Genomic DNA, 14,556 nt, shown 5'->3' on the forward strand with positions numbered 1-14,556 from the left:
TAGAACCACATTGTCCAAGCTCTTAGATACTAGTTTGAGTTTGCATTTTGTGTAGAAGCCATATGGAATCACTTAAAATTTCTAACAGGGTAGGGGAATGGCACTTTACCTAATGATAATTTTTTCATATTTTTGGAGGATGGATTAGAAAGAAGAGAAGTTGGAAACCAGCTAAGAGAACAAATAAGAGACATCATAATAGTCTATATATGAGGGGATGAGGATCTGAATCAAGGGAGTAACAGTGAGGGATGAGGAAGGGAGAAGGGGTCTAAATTTTGTGAAGTGCCTTGGATAAGAGAATGGACAATACTTTCCAAATGAAATACTTTTATGTAGTGGGTGAGGGAAAGGAAAGAGTTCAGGATAACTAAGAATGCTAAGTAAATTGAAGGATGAAATAGGAATAGGGGAACACTATGAAAGTTGGGAACTTTAGAGTAAAAACACATTTAGGATGTTAAGTAAGGAATTCTACTTTAGACATGTTGAGGTATTAAACTTACTACAAAACTGAAGCTGTTGTACTGATTTTATTGTTGTATCACCATGCCAGGAAACTGAATTGATTTCATATGAATTGTCTTAGGAAGATTCTGAAGATTACCTGACATGATAAAGTATCAGACACTGAGGTCTTTTCTCAAACTAAAATGCTAAGCATTCAAATGCTGCTGCAGAGAGTACAACTCCTTTGGGCTTTCCATGTTTTTTGAATACCAAACATACACTTGCCAAAAAGATTGTTTTATGGAGCACTCATACAGGACAAGCACACAAAAGGTGGTCAGAAAAAGCAATACAGGGTCACTCTCAAGGACTCTCTTAAGAACTTTGGAATTAGAAGATCATTGTACACGGCAACAAGATTATATGATGATCAGTTCTGATGGACATGGCTCTCTTCAACAATGTAATGATTCAGACCAGTTCCAATGAACTGGATTATGAAGATGATGAAGAGAGCCATCTACACCCAGAGAGAGGACTGTGGGAACTGAGTATGGTTCACAACATAGCATTTTCACTCTTTTTGCTATTGTTTGCTTGCATTTTATTTTCTTTCTCATTTTTTTCCTATTTGATTTGATTTTTCTTGTGCAGTAAGATAATTGTATAAATATGTATATATATATTGGGTTAAAAAAAAGTAACAAAGTTGTATAGGAGATACAGATTTGCATTGGTAGAGGGAGTTTTCTCACTGGAAAATCTTTATTTCAATTTTATTGTAGCTCTGAGAGGGAAAAATGTAGCAGACACTATGCTACATTCAAAAACAAACAATGCAATAACTCCTACCTTCAAGGAGCTTACAGACTTCATTAGATATTAAACTTATTTACATTGCAGGTATCATGATATTTGCAATATTTATTTCAGAGAGTTGTTATGAAGATCAAAGGAAACATCTGAAAATTATTTTAAAACTCTAGTGTAATTATTATTAATTCTTCCCTATGCTAAAACAGTGTAATTATGATTTTATTAGAGGATTTTTGTACAAGACCACAGGATATCAAAATGGTCAAAACAAATGTCAAAAATCTCACTATCCGTCTAATGCCAGCTGACTTATTAATATTTATTTCAAATATATTGGTGTTCATAAAATCTCCATATATAAATGAATAATTGCCACTTGTAAAAAAAAAAAAAAAAAAGAATTTTGGAATTGATTGCATGACAGGGGAGATGATGGCAAAGGACTGCCCAACATAGTGTGCTCTCATCAGAGAAGGTACTGTGCCCTTTGAGTAAAGCAGAATTAAAGGAGCTCAAAAGAAATGGTAGATGCGCAAATTTAGAGAATCCACTCCAAATGTTCACATGGACTAATTGTGTTCTACCTGAGCATTCCAAGTTCCTATTGGTCTGTCTGGTCAGCCCCAGTCCAATATACTATAACTTGACTCAAACACAGTGATGTCATTTTGGTCATCTTTGAGAATGAAGGATAATAATGTGCACACAGAGAAATAAATATAATGTAATTTGATACATAAGTATTCATGTAAAGAGTACTATCTTGAATTTGGTCTATCCCTGATAGAAGCTATGAAATGTTGCTTAGGCTCTGGGCCACTAGTAGGGGTTGCAGAAAAGGTTTAAGATATTGGAGCCAGTGAGGATTATCAAAAATTCCCTTGCAATTTGGCTTCCTTTCCTATTCTTCTCTATTTAGGCTAATCTCCTAACAGGTTCCCAATGATCCTATTATATCAAGTCCTCCCTTCTCATTCATTCTCCAGGCTCTTTCTGTAGTTCTCATGTTAATGAATACCTCTTCCTTCTGGACACTCTCTCTCCCATTGGCTTCTAATTCTTGCCCTTTCTAGCTAATCTCTTCTTTGTTATCTTTTCCACTGATTCCCTTCCTTCCTCCTAATCCCTTCAGAATTACCAAGATTCTCTCTGTAGCCTTCTTCTTGTTCCTGCACTTTCTCCCTAAATGATCTCCTTCATCCCTGGGATTTCAAATATTACCTCTTTTCATTGACTCCTATGAATTTCTCTATTACCACTTCCAAATCTTAATTACATTCCAGCCTTGACATTTTCTCATTACCAGATCTATATCACCATTTACCTAGAAGAGTATCATTAGGATTATAGTTTTAGTAGAATAAACCTCAAAAATTATCCATGTCCAACACCATTATTCTCTTGGTTCTGCTCACTTCACTTAGCATCATTTCATGTAAGTCTTTCCAGATTTTTCTGAAATCAGCCTGCTCATCATTTTTATAGAATAATAATATTAAATTACATTCATATACCATAACTTATTCAGCCATTTCCCAAGTGATGGGCATACACTCAATTTCCAGTTCCTTGCCACTACAAAAAGGGCTGCTGCAAACATTTTTGTACACATGGATCCTTTTTAGGAAAAAGTTTTTAGGAAAAAAAATTATGATCTCTTTGGGATACAGACCCAGTAGAGACTGCTGGATCAAAGCATATGCATGGTTTAATAGCCCTTTGGGTATAGTTCCAAATTGCTCTCTAGAATGGTTGGATCATTTCACAACTAATTGGGAAATGTTTAGTAAAATAAATAAAAATACAATAAAACATATATAATATTACATTTAAAAACAAAGTTAATATGTGGTATCAGGGATCCTTATTTATGGATTAGTGTATTTCTATTTGAGTTTGACATCACTGGACCAGAGTTATTTAGTCATTTAGTGTTGTTTTCTTTTACATTATCATGATCATCATGTAATTATTCTCTTTGTTCTACTTGCTTTTTTTCTACATCAGTTCACATAAGTCTTCCCAGACTTCTCTGAATCTATCATATTCATTGTTTCTTCTGGTATAATGATATTCTATTACATACACATGCCACAATTTGTTCAACCCTTCTTTAATTGATAGTTATGCTCTTTTCAGTTATTTGCTATCAAAATTGTTGTTACAAATATTTTTGTATATATGAAGCTTTTTGCTTTTGGCCTTTTCTCGATCTTCATCCTTTTTACCTTTTCTCAACTTTTCATACAGTTAATTACTCTTTTCTTGATATCTTTCCCCTAGGTTTCCATGACTGTGTTCCATCCTGGTTCTTTTTCTACCATCTGACTTCTTGTTAGTTTCCTTTCTTGGATCTTTGTCTAAGTTACACCTGCTAACAATGGGTGTCACACAGGGCTCCATCCTGGACTCCTTTCTCTTCTCTCTACACGATTTGGCTTGGTGATCCCATCAGCTCCAATGTATTAAGTTATCATCTCTATGCTGAGGACTCTTGATCTATTTATCTAGTTTCAACTTTTTTCCTAAGCTTCAGACTTTGTCTCAGAAATTTAGCAGATGGGAGGCACATAAGTTGGTAAAGAAAAGGGAAGAGAACAATAAGGCAAAAATAATAGCTGGCATTTTATAAAGACGGGGCTTTACAGTTTAGAGAAAGTGAAACACTTTCCAAATTTTCTCATTTCATATATACCCTATAAGAGAGGTGTTATTATTAACCAAGTATCAGAGTGATTAAGTGACTTGCCCAGGATCCCACAACTGTCTATGGTGTATCTGAGGTGGCATTTAAACTTAGGCCTTTTTGATTCCAAATCTGGTCAAATATACACTATATACGATGCTGCCTCTCTTGAAGTAGGTGGAATAGTAAATGTGAATCTGAAAATTCCAAATATGTCAAATCTGACACTTTATTTGCTGGTATGAAACATGCTGCTATTGAAACATCCTTTCTCTATATCTTATGGGGTATGTAATATTCTTGATGATTGAGGTGTCTTGGATTAGAACAGATTAGATAAGGAAGGAAAAAGAAGTCTTTAAGAAAAATAAGATATCAAAAGAGAATTATAGAAACTGCTAAGAGATAAAAGTAATTGGACGTTCATAGGAGTGGTGAAAGGAGAAGCTCTATTATATCGACAGAGAAGATTTCAAGGAGGTGTTTAATTGCTGAAATAGTAGTATGGAAATTTAGCAAGGGGATTGTGGTGGAGGAAAGTTGGGAGGCAGTGAGAATGTAGTAGTATTGAGCAAAGGAGACCATGAGTTTTATATAAGCTCTTTTTGATTCCTATGTCTTTTTCTGGCACTACTTTCTTAAGTTCAGCAAATGCTTCAAATACTTGAGCATCCTGTCTTAAGTGGTCAGTTGTGACTTCTGTCAAAAAGCTGTTTATGATAGTCAGTTGGTGTTGTAAATCAGGGCTTCTTAAAACTTTTTCCACTTTTGACCCTTTTTTGCCTGAGAAATTTTTGTGAACTTGGGTATACACATACACACACACACACACATATAGGTATATAAATCAGATATTTATATAATAACCATAATAATAATCATAATTTTGTGACCTCCACATTTAGTTACATGAACCCATATGGAGTTACAAATCGTAGTTTAAGAAGCTGGGTTGTCCACATGTGCAAAAATATTTGTGATAGCCCTTTTTAGAGGCAAGAAACTGGAAACTGAGTGGCTGCCTATTAGTTCGAGAATGGCTGAATAAGTTATGGTATATGAATATTATGAAATATTATTGTTCTGTAAGAAACAACCAACAGGATAATTTCAGAGAGGCCTGAAGAGACTTATATGAACTGATGCTAAGTGGAATGAGTAGAATCAGGAGATCATTGTACATGGCAACATCAATATTATATAATGATTAATTCTGATGAATGTGATTCTTTCCAACAATGAGATTATTGATGCCAGTTCCAATGATCTTGTGATGAAGAGAGCCATCATTATCCAGAGAAAAGGACAAAGGAACTGAATGTGGATCACAACATAACACTGTCACTCTTTTTGTTGTTGTTCACTTGCATTTTGTTTTCTTACTCATTTACTTTCTTTTTTTGATCTGACTTCTCTTGTGCAGCAAGAGAATTGTATAAATATGTTTATACATATTGGTTTTAACACATATTTTAACATGTTTAACATATATTGGATTGCTTGCCATCTAGGGGAGGGGTGGAGGAAATGAGAAAATCTGTAACACAAAGCTATGCAAGGATCAATGTTGTCAAATTATTGATGCATATGTTTTGAAAATATAAAGCTTTATTTAAAAAAAAAAAAAAGAATCTGGGTTGTAAATCAATCTCCTGGACTCCAACCTGGCATCTCTAATTGCCTATCAAACATCCCATATTGGATGTCTGGTAGTCATCTTAAACTCGACATTTCCATGTATCTTTTCCCCCCAACCCTCTATTCTTCTTTCTTTCTTTTTTTTTTTTTTTTTTTTACTGTTAACAGTATTTTGATGTTTCCATGAAACTACTAAGTTTTATCTTGAGTCTTCTCTCTCCCTCATCACTCCTCTCCTATATCCAATCAGTTGGGAAGACCTGTAGAATCTATCTTCATGACATGGAGACATAATTGTTTTCACAATATCTCTCATAAATGGCCCCTTTTCTCCTTTGACTCTGCTATTAGCCTATTACAGACTCTTATCACCTTATACTTAGACTATTACAAGAGTTTTACTGCTTTGTTACCCTTTCTCAATCTCTTCCCATTTCAGTCTATCCTCCACTTTTCTGTCAAACTGATCTTCCTAAAGCACAGGTCTGACCATGTTATCTTCACAGTGATATCCAGTATCAATCATAAAAAATACAACCTGTTTAGCCCCTCAGAGCTTGAGCCTGTCTTACCCCTTAAATGCACTCTGTGATCAGTAACACTGGTCTCTTTGCTATTTCCTTCATAAGACACTCCATCTCTTAACTCAGGGTAATTTCATTGACTACCCCTAATGCCTAGAATTCTCTTTTCTTCATTTATTTTTATTATATTATATATTATTATTATTTGATTCCTCTGGCTTCCTTAAGGTCCCAATTAAAATGCAAACTTCTATAAAAAGCCTTTCCTGACTCCTCCCCTTCTTTGTACTATTGCCTTCTCTCTGAGATTATCTCCAATTTATTTTGTATAAATTTTGTTGTACTTAATTGCTTTCATGATGTCTCTTCCTTTTTGTTTTGTTTTGTTTTGCCTTTCTTCTATACCCAGTATTCAGATGGTTATTGTTTGGGTCCTAATTAACTCAGAGTAAATGTATATAGCAATTATTTCTGTTTTGGCCAGAAACTGTGAGGGATCTTTCCTTCTCAGATTTACTTATTTGTTTGTTTTTTACTAGGTGAAAGAGGCCATTCTTTGCCTCAATTTCTACCTAGCCTTAATCACTAAACTGATGTGGCCTCCGTCAAACTGAGATCTATTGAAGACCTTTGATTAAAAAGACCAAGTTCTCCCACTGCATTTCAGGCTACATCCAATCATCCTGATTTATATCTGACTACTAGACCCAGATGGCTCTGGAAGGGAAAGTGAGGCAGGTGATCTTGCACAGGTCCCTCACATAAATCCAATTCACTTGCATGTCATGGCATTACTTTCCTGATGTCATGGTCCTTTTTTAAGAAAGAACAAAGAAGAACAACCCTAAACTTAGCAGTACATAGTTGATATTCAATAAATGCTTTTTAATTTGATTCTGGGGACAAATATGGCATGGTGGCATGTGCTATAGAGTGCTGTGACTAAGGAACTTGCTTATATGTGTAACTAAATATATATAAAAACATCAATATGGACATGTAGCAGAATGGAGTTCCATGTGTAGACAGGGGCTTATGTATGATGAGAATTGTTATTGTGTGTGATTCAGAGGGTAGCAGAATAGACATCTCTAACCTCTTCTTACTGTACCCTTCTCCAAAGGAGATTTTCATCCCTGCCAGGAGGGGAAGCAAGGTAAGGGGCAGAGGCCATTCCATTCTCCTTAAAAAGAGGGAGTACTGGGCTAGAAGTATATTTTTCTGCTCCCTTAAAATTGTTAGTCTAGAGTAGGGCTTCTTAAACTTTTCCCACTTGTGACTCCTTTTTGCCAGAGAAAGTTTTTACATGACCTTGGCTTATATAGGCATATAAAAAGATATATAAATCAAACATTTACTAATAAGAAATCATAATTTCACAACTCCACATTCAGTTACAAGATCTAATATGGGATTGTGAACCACAGTTGAAGAAACTGAGTTCTAATGAAAATTAAAATAACTCTGAGGTATCACCTTCTGTCAGACTGGCTAAGAGGACAAGAAGGGATAATGATAAATGTTGGAAGAGATGTGAGAAAACTGGGACACTAATGCAATGTTGGTGGAGTTGTGAATTGATCCAGCCATTCTAGAGAACAATTTGGAATTATACCTAGAGGTATACTATATAAGTATTACAAATTATAGTTTTATAGCTATGTGTATATATATATGTAAAACTGTGCATACCTTTTGATCTAGCAGTACCATTATTGCATCTGTATCCCAAAGATGTCATAAAAGAGGAGAAAGGACTCACATGTATAAAAATGTTTGTAACAGCTTTTTCTGTAGTGGCAAAGAAATGGAAAATGAGTGGATGCCCCTCAATGGGGAATGGCTGAATAAGTTATTGTATATGAAAGTAATAGAATACGATTCTATTAGAAATAGGTGATTTCAGAAAGGCCTGGAAAGATTTATATGAACTGATGCTGAATGAGATGAACAGAACCAGGAAAATACCATATACAGCAAGATTGTGTGATGATCAACTCTGATAGATTTAGCTTTTTTCAGCAATTCAGCAAGATAATTCGAGTAAATTTGTATGGAAAATGTCATCTGCATTCAGAAAAAAGAAGAAACTGGGTTCTAGATGATACATAATGAAAGAGCTCTCCCATTGGGAGAGAGGTTATTCAGATTGAACAAGAGATGAGTCCTTCATCTCATCCAAGGAGAAACTCCCCAAAGTCTCTAGAATAGCAAGTTAGGGACAAACATAGTCGAGACTGCCTGCTCCTCTTATGTTTTTCCAGAGTCTTTTCCTTCCTGGAAACCAGGAGCATTCAAAGTAAATCCACACGGGGAGAGGACTTGTAGCCTGAGTAGTCCCAAAGAGGAATGGTCTTGCAAAGTCCCATAAGAGCATTTGTCTTTGGAGAATTTCAATGAGGACTGATTGAGAAGTGAAATTCTCTTAGGCAGGCCAGGACATTTATTTCTGCCAATAAGGAAAGAGACCCATTCCAATGGCTTTTGGGGCAGACGTTACAGACATAACAGATGTATCATAAAATAATGCAAACTGAAGATTGTGAAGTTGTAAAGAACAAGAATGATCTCAAAGAAGCGATTTTTAAAAAGCAGACCCTCCAATCCTTTGTGGAATTTGAGGTCCACAAGTTTGGAACACTGCATATAATATCACATTTTTTCCTATGTATCAATTGGTTTTACTGAATATACTATTTTGCTGAATTAAAAATGTTATGGTTAATTGGTTATTTTCCACAAGCTTTTGCTCTTTCTCCTCTCTTCCTCATACATCTCAAATTTCTTAATCCTTTAGGATTTAAATAAATGCTACAGGGACAGCTAGTTGGTACAGTGGATAGAGCACCAGCCCTGAAGTCAGGAGGACCTGAGTTCAAATTTGACCTCAGACACTTAACACTTTCTAGCTGTGTGACCCTGGGCAAGTCACTTAACCCCAATTGCCTCAGCAAAAAAAAAAAAAAAAAAAAAAAAAAAAAAAAAAAAAAATCAAATAAATAAATAAATGCTACACAATTTATTAACAATGTAACAAACAATAAAACAAAGACAAATTAAAATTTACAATGTTTCTATTGTGGGAAAAACCACAGCCAACTACCTACAACTGCTGTCTTCTCATTTCTGAAAATAGTCCCACCATGCTTTCTCCATCAATTAAATTCTCTTCTCGGGGTTTAAAGGACAAGATCTCTGAGGAATGGAGCCTGACCTGTGGCTGACTAGCTCGGTGAAAGGGTAAGCAGTTTAATGACTTCGAGGGTATTGAGGCAGCCGGATATAGATGGAGCACTGGACTTGCAGTGAGGAAAATTTGAGCTCAAATACAACCTCAAAACAGCGACTAACTAACTGCACAACTCTTAAGGTATGTTACTTAACCTCGGTTTCCTCTTCTTTAAAATGAGAATGATAGCACCCATCTCCCAGGGTTGTTGTGAGGATCCCTTGAATTATTTGTAAAACATACTGCAAAGCTTAGTGTTAGGTATATGCTAGCTATTGTGATAATAATAATTCCTATTATTGTGTATCTTCCCAGCATGGCCAGACCAGTTCAAAGCTCAGTCTACAATGGATCCACGCGGCTGCATCCCCATAGCCCTCCAAGCTTTGCCCACTGTCTTTTCTGGTCAATTTTGCCCGACTGGCAGGTGTGAGGTGGAAGCGGAGTTGCTTTAATTTGCTTTTCTCTAGTTATTGGTGACGGGGGGGGGGCGCTATTTCCACGTGGCTGCAGAGAGTTTGGATTATCAGTACGTCCGCATTCTGACTACGCCTGTCTCTATAGCTATTTATCAGACGGAAGGAACCAGGCCCCTCAATTTTCAGGGAGAGCTGCTGGGGGCAGAGCCAATCCCAACTCGGGGCTTTCCACTCATTGCCCTTTCCTCCCGACTTGACAGCTTTGCGCGCGCACCAGCCAATTTCCCCGAGGAAACGCACATGCACGGGGATGGGTGCAGAACAGGGAGTGGGGGCTTTGTTCCACGCCTGCGACCGACCCGCAAAACCGGGGAAGGGGGGACGTGGCGTGAGAGGCGCCAAACGAGGGGGCAGAGGTGCCGGCGCGAGACGACGGAAGCCCGGCGGCACCCTCCTCTGACCTCAAGGCCAGACGCATGCGCAGGGAGAGAGCAGTCCGGGGAGGAAGGGGTGGGCGCGCCGTACTTCACTTCCGGCGCCGGGGGATGCGCATCCGGGTCGCGTTACCCCCACCGCCGCTGCTGCTGCCGCCGTCGCTGCCACCCCCGCCGCCGCCGCCGCCGTCGCCGCCGCCACCACCAGCTCCTCCCCCGCCGCCGCGGACGTTTCCTCCTCCCGCTCGGGCTGCGGCGGGGCCGGACGTGTCCCCATGCCCCTCTCCTGCCGGGGCCGCCGTTGCTGCCGGGTGAGTCCGCGCTGCTGCCCCAGCCCGGGCGGCCCAAGAGCGGTGTGGACACTCGGGGCTCGGGGCTCGGGCTCCCGCTCCCTCGAAGCCTGTCGGGCCTTGCGCTGCCCTGCTCGCCCGGTCCGGGTGGGCAGGTGCGTGTGGGAGCCCGGAGTGTCGGCGCCAGAGCCTTCAGACCTGAGTTCGAGTTCTGCCTAGGTTGCCTAGGAGCTGCGTGACCTTGGGCAAGGGCCCGCCTCATTCTGGCCCTCGCTTTCCCCACCTGCAAAATGAGAGGCTCACATTGTCTGTTTAGCCTAGTAACCCTCTGAGTCGGCCTGCTAGGCCACAAAGCCCCCACCCCGTGAGGGGTGTCACGGGGGTGAAGGCGGCGGCCGCTCCAAGTGCTGGGGACATGTAGGACATGGCTCTTGTGCTTGTGTTCCCCGGTCAGGTGCTAAGGAGGTGTCTGAAAAATCAAGTCGACAAGCATTTATTGTCTTTGTTATTCTTCACAACAGTAATGACAGCTGGCATTCATTTAGCACTTTGAGGTTTGGAAAATACTTTACGAATATTATTTCCTTTCCCATTCACCACAACCCTGGGAGATAGGTGCTTTAATTATTCCCATTTTACAGATCAGGAAATTGAGACTGAAGGAGTTTACAAGATGACATGCTCTCAGAGTCATACAGACACAGTCAGATAGAGGCTGGATTGCAACTCAAGCAGCTTAAGCATTTGGGAAACAAAGACAAAAACATTAGTCCTTACCTTAAAGAGGCATACATTCCAATAGGTTAGAAAACACAAATATCTGCATACATGAAGAATTTATACTGTGCAAGTGGTAGGTAATATGTGTGTGTGTGTGTGTAGGTGTAAAAGGTATATGAGGAGGGAGTAAAAGAGGCAGCACTAGAGAAGGCCTCCTTCTTCCTTTGGTTGTGTTAAAAGGAAATGTTTGTTCATTGTTTAATAGGCACCCCCTCAAAAAAAAACAAACAACAAGAAAAAAAATCTCTGACCCCAAAGAACTTACTTTTTCTTGGAAGTATCATCATTCATGATGTACAAGGAGAATTGAATTAGGTAGAGCACTAACATTTGGTCCATGAGGAAATTTCTTTGGAGATGCTTATATATAAGTTAAGCCTTATAAGAAAATAAGGTAAAGATAGGTAAGTGCTGACTCTAGTTGTATCTGATGGGGGCACAGAGTTTGGGGAAGATATACAAGTAGTTCAATTTGGTTGGAGTTTAGATTTGGTAAATGTGAGTTATAATTTATAGAAACTTTAATTCAGGAACTGCAGGATTTCTCCGTGTGCATTTAAAATCACATAAATGGAAATGCCCTGGAATTTGGAGGAACAGCAGTCATTAAAAAAATTTTTTCCCCATGGTTGTCCTATGGTCTTTGGCCAGGAGCTCTGAGTTTAGATTTGATCCCACTCTCCTTTAGTTTCCCCCTCTCCTCCAGTCAATAGATAATAGGCTTATGAATTGTTTCTAGCTGCACTTATTTATGTAATTTTGTTGTTTGTTTATAGTGTAGTCATTATTCAAAGGCATTTTATTCTACCTCAGAAGAAATGTGTTATCCTGGAAAGAGCAGTAGACTTGGAGTCACCTGAGTCCAAATTCTGTCTTTGATATTCATAAACAGAGCCATGGATAAGTCACTTATTCTCTTTAATCTTAGTGGTGATGGGAAGCCCCTGAAGAGGCTTGGAGGGGTAGCCAACTTAAATGTGAGTCAGTTAGGGTAGAGAATGCCTATGTACAGGTGTCAGACAATAAACAGGGTGTCATAACAAGCCCTGTTTTTCCTACAGGTTCTGAGTCACTTTAGGGTATTTAGGAGAGTTAGCATTTTTGCTAAGTTTTGTGGGAGATGAGGCTTAAAATCATGGAAGAAATTTTGCTATCCTATTTAATGTAATAGTGCTGAAATTGTGTAGTTTATCCTTCCTCTCCCATTTTCTACGCACATTGAAGTGCTCAAGTTTACCTCCCTTTCCTGGTTCTTCAACTTTTTTGTTTTGTTTTGATGGTGTTTATCCCTTCCCTTCTTTTCCCCTCACAAATTTCCAAGCACTGTTCAGTATTACAGAATGTTAGAACAAAGAGATTTTTAGAGATCATTTAGTCCCAGGTCTCTCATTTTACCATTGAAGAAATTGAACCTTAAAGCATTTTAGTGGCTTTTTCAGTGTCATATAGCTAGCAGAACTAGAACTCTGATCTTTTAACTTCCAGTTTTGTGAGAGTTTTCCTCCTGCCACAATTCTTGTTTTCCTCTTTGTATAATATAATCTTAATGTTCTTCATCTCTGTTCATCTTTTCTCTTCTTTTATTAATTTTTCTCCCTGGTACTTTAGATGTTATACTTTGAGCAATCATAGCAAAACTAGAAGGTTTTTTTCCCTAAATCTCTTTTTGAACATTTGAAAAGATTTTAGTTTTGTTATTTGTAAAATGAAGGAATTGGAACATTTCACTTAAGTCCCATCTCTCTCTAAAATCCTGTGATTCCTAAGTATTATTGTAAAGCACACATCTTGTTCTTGTGGCACAAGTTTGAAGAATTTTCATGTCCTCCTTTTTCTTCAATGAACAAACATTAATTTGTTGAACATGCACCTACTGTGTATCATCCAAAAGGTGGTGTGATGCAGTGGATAGTGAGCGTTGGAAGGCTGGAGACTTGGGTTCATGTCATAAATTATTAGGAAGAATTTTTTTTTTACTGTGAGTCCCCCATAACATATTGTAGATCTGATCCCCCAAACAAAGGTACCAAAAAAACTGGTTCTGGTCTCTAGACTTTGTTGCATTAGATGTGGAAACAACCTGCCCTGTACTTATCTTGGCAAATAGAAGATAGATACAAAGTAAGTACAAAGTATTTGGTGGGGGTGTTGGAGGAAGCATTAGCTGCTGGGGGGACTAGAAAAGAATTCAATGCAGGAGCTCTTGAGTTTTAGTGGAAATGAAAGATTCTAAGAGGTGAAGGGAGAGAATTCTAAGCAAGGGGAACAATCTAGATAAAGGCCCAGAGGCAGGAAATGGGCTATCTTATTGAGACCAGTTTGACCAAACTAAAGAGTATATGAAGGGGAGAGATCATATAAGTGAGTTTAGAATCCTGGAGCCAAAGCTTTAGATGCTAAACAAAGGAATTTGTATTTTATCATAGAAATGGCATGGCTTTGTGTGCAAGTCAGGCATGTGCTTTAAGAATATCACTTTGGCAGCTGTGTGGAAATCATTGGGAATTTGGAAAGGTTTGATGCACAAAGACAATTGGGAATCTGATTATGCTTTGAGTTATTGTAGTACCGGTGAACTTGGAGTTGAGAGACCTGAATCTTGGCTCTGACACAGTACATACAACCAAAAACTCAGCTACCAAAATTCAAGAGCCCACGTTCAATAAATAACAATTTCTGTAAGCAGTTTCTTTAAGCACTTTCTTCTTTCTGCCTTGTGAAGTAACAGGTGAGGCAACAAGCATTTATTAAGGCTTACTGTGTACTAGGATAAGTTATGTAAGTTATAAATATTATATAATACTTATAAATATGAGGTCTGCACCATAATTGTGACATATTTTGGACCTCAGCTCATTCCAAATCCAAGTTAAGCCTCCCTAGTTATTTTTAGCTGGAACTGTTGGAGATCAGCCAGGCCAGACCTGGAGGATGGTAACCAATATCCTCTAGGTGGTCTCCCTCTTCCCATCAGTAAGTTGTATAGCAAGCATTTATTAACCATTTACTGTGTTCTAGGTATTATACTGATCACTGAGGATACAAAGAAAGTCAGTCCTACAGAAGTCACTTTCTTATGTAAGTAACTATGTCCACATTAGGCTTATCCAGTATTAATGGAAGGTAATCTCAGAAGGCAGGCATTAGTAGAAGGTGAGTTTGGGGAAGGCCTCCAGCCAAATGTAGGATTGGGAGCCAGGTGATGAAGAAAATCAGAGAAGTTTGGAGGTGGAGGTGAGAGTAAGGGCCATCAATGGTGAGGAATGTCAAAGAAACTGATGTAGCTAGAT

At 38.5% G+C, this 14,556-nt stretch overlaps 1 protein-coding gene across 3 annotated transcripts in view; it reads left to right on the forward strand.

Annotated features, from left to right (window-relative positions):
• Nucleotides 1-10,289: 10,289 nt before the first annotated feature.
• EYA3 (EYA transcriptional coactivator and phosphatase 3) overlaps nt 10,290-14,556 on the forward strand; it is a 99,338-nt gene continuing 95,071 nt past the window's right edge. The window contains exon 1 of one of the 3 annotated variants that reach the window (XM_031962466.1): nt 10,290-10,507. The gene's annotated coding sequence lies outside the window, so the exon portion shown is untranslated. Of the gene's footprint in view, nt 10,508-10,548; nt 11,041-14,556 lie in introns of those variants that run through there. The other 2 variants (XM_031962469.1, XM_031962467.1) reach the window with 2 other exon arrangements.

This window comes from Sarcophilus harrisii, chromosome 3, assembly GCF_902635505.1.
Source record: "Sarcophilus harrisii chromosome 3, mSarHar1.11, whole genome shotgun sequence".
Taxonomy (NCBI): domain Eukaryota; kingdom Metazoa; phylum Chordata; class Mammalia; order Dasyuromorphia; family Dasyuridae; genus Sarcophilus; species Sarcophilus harrisii.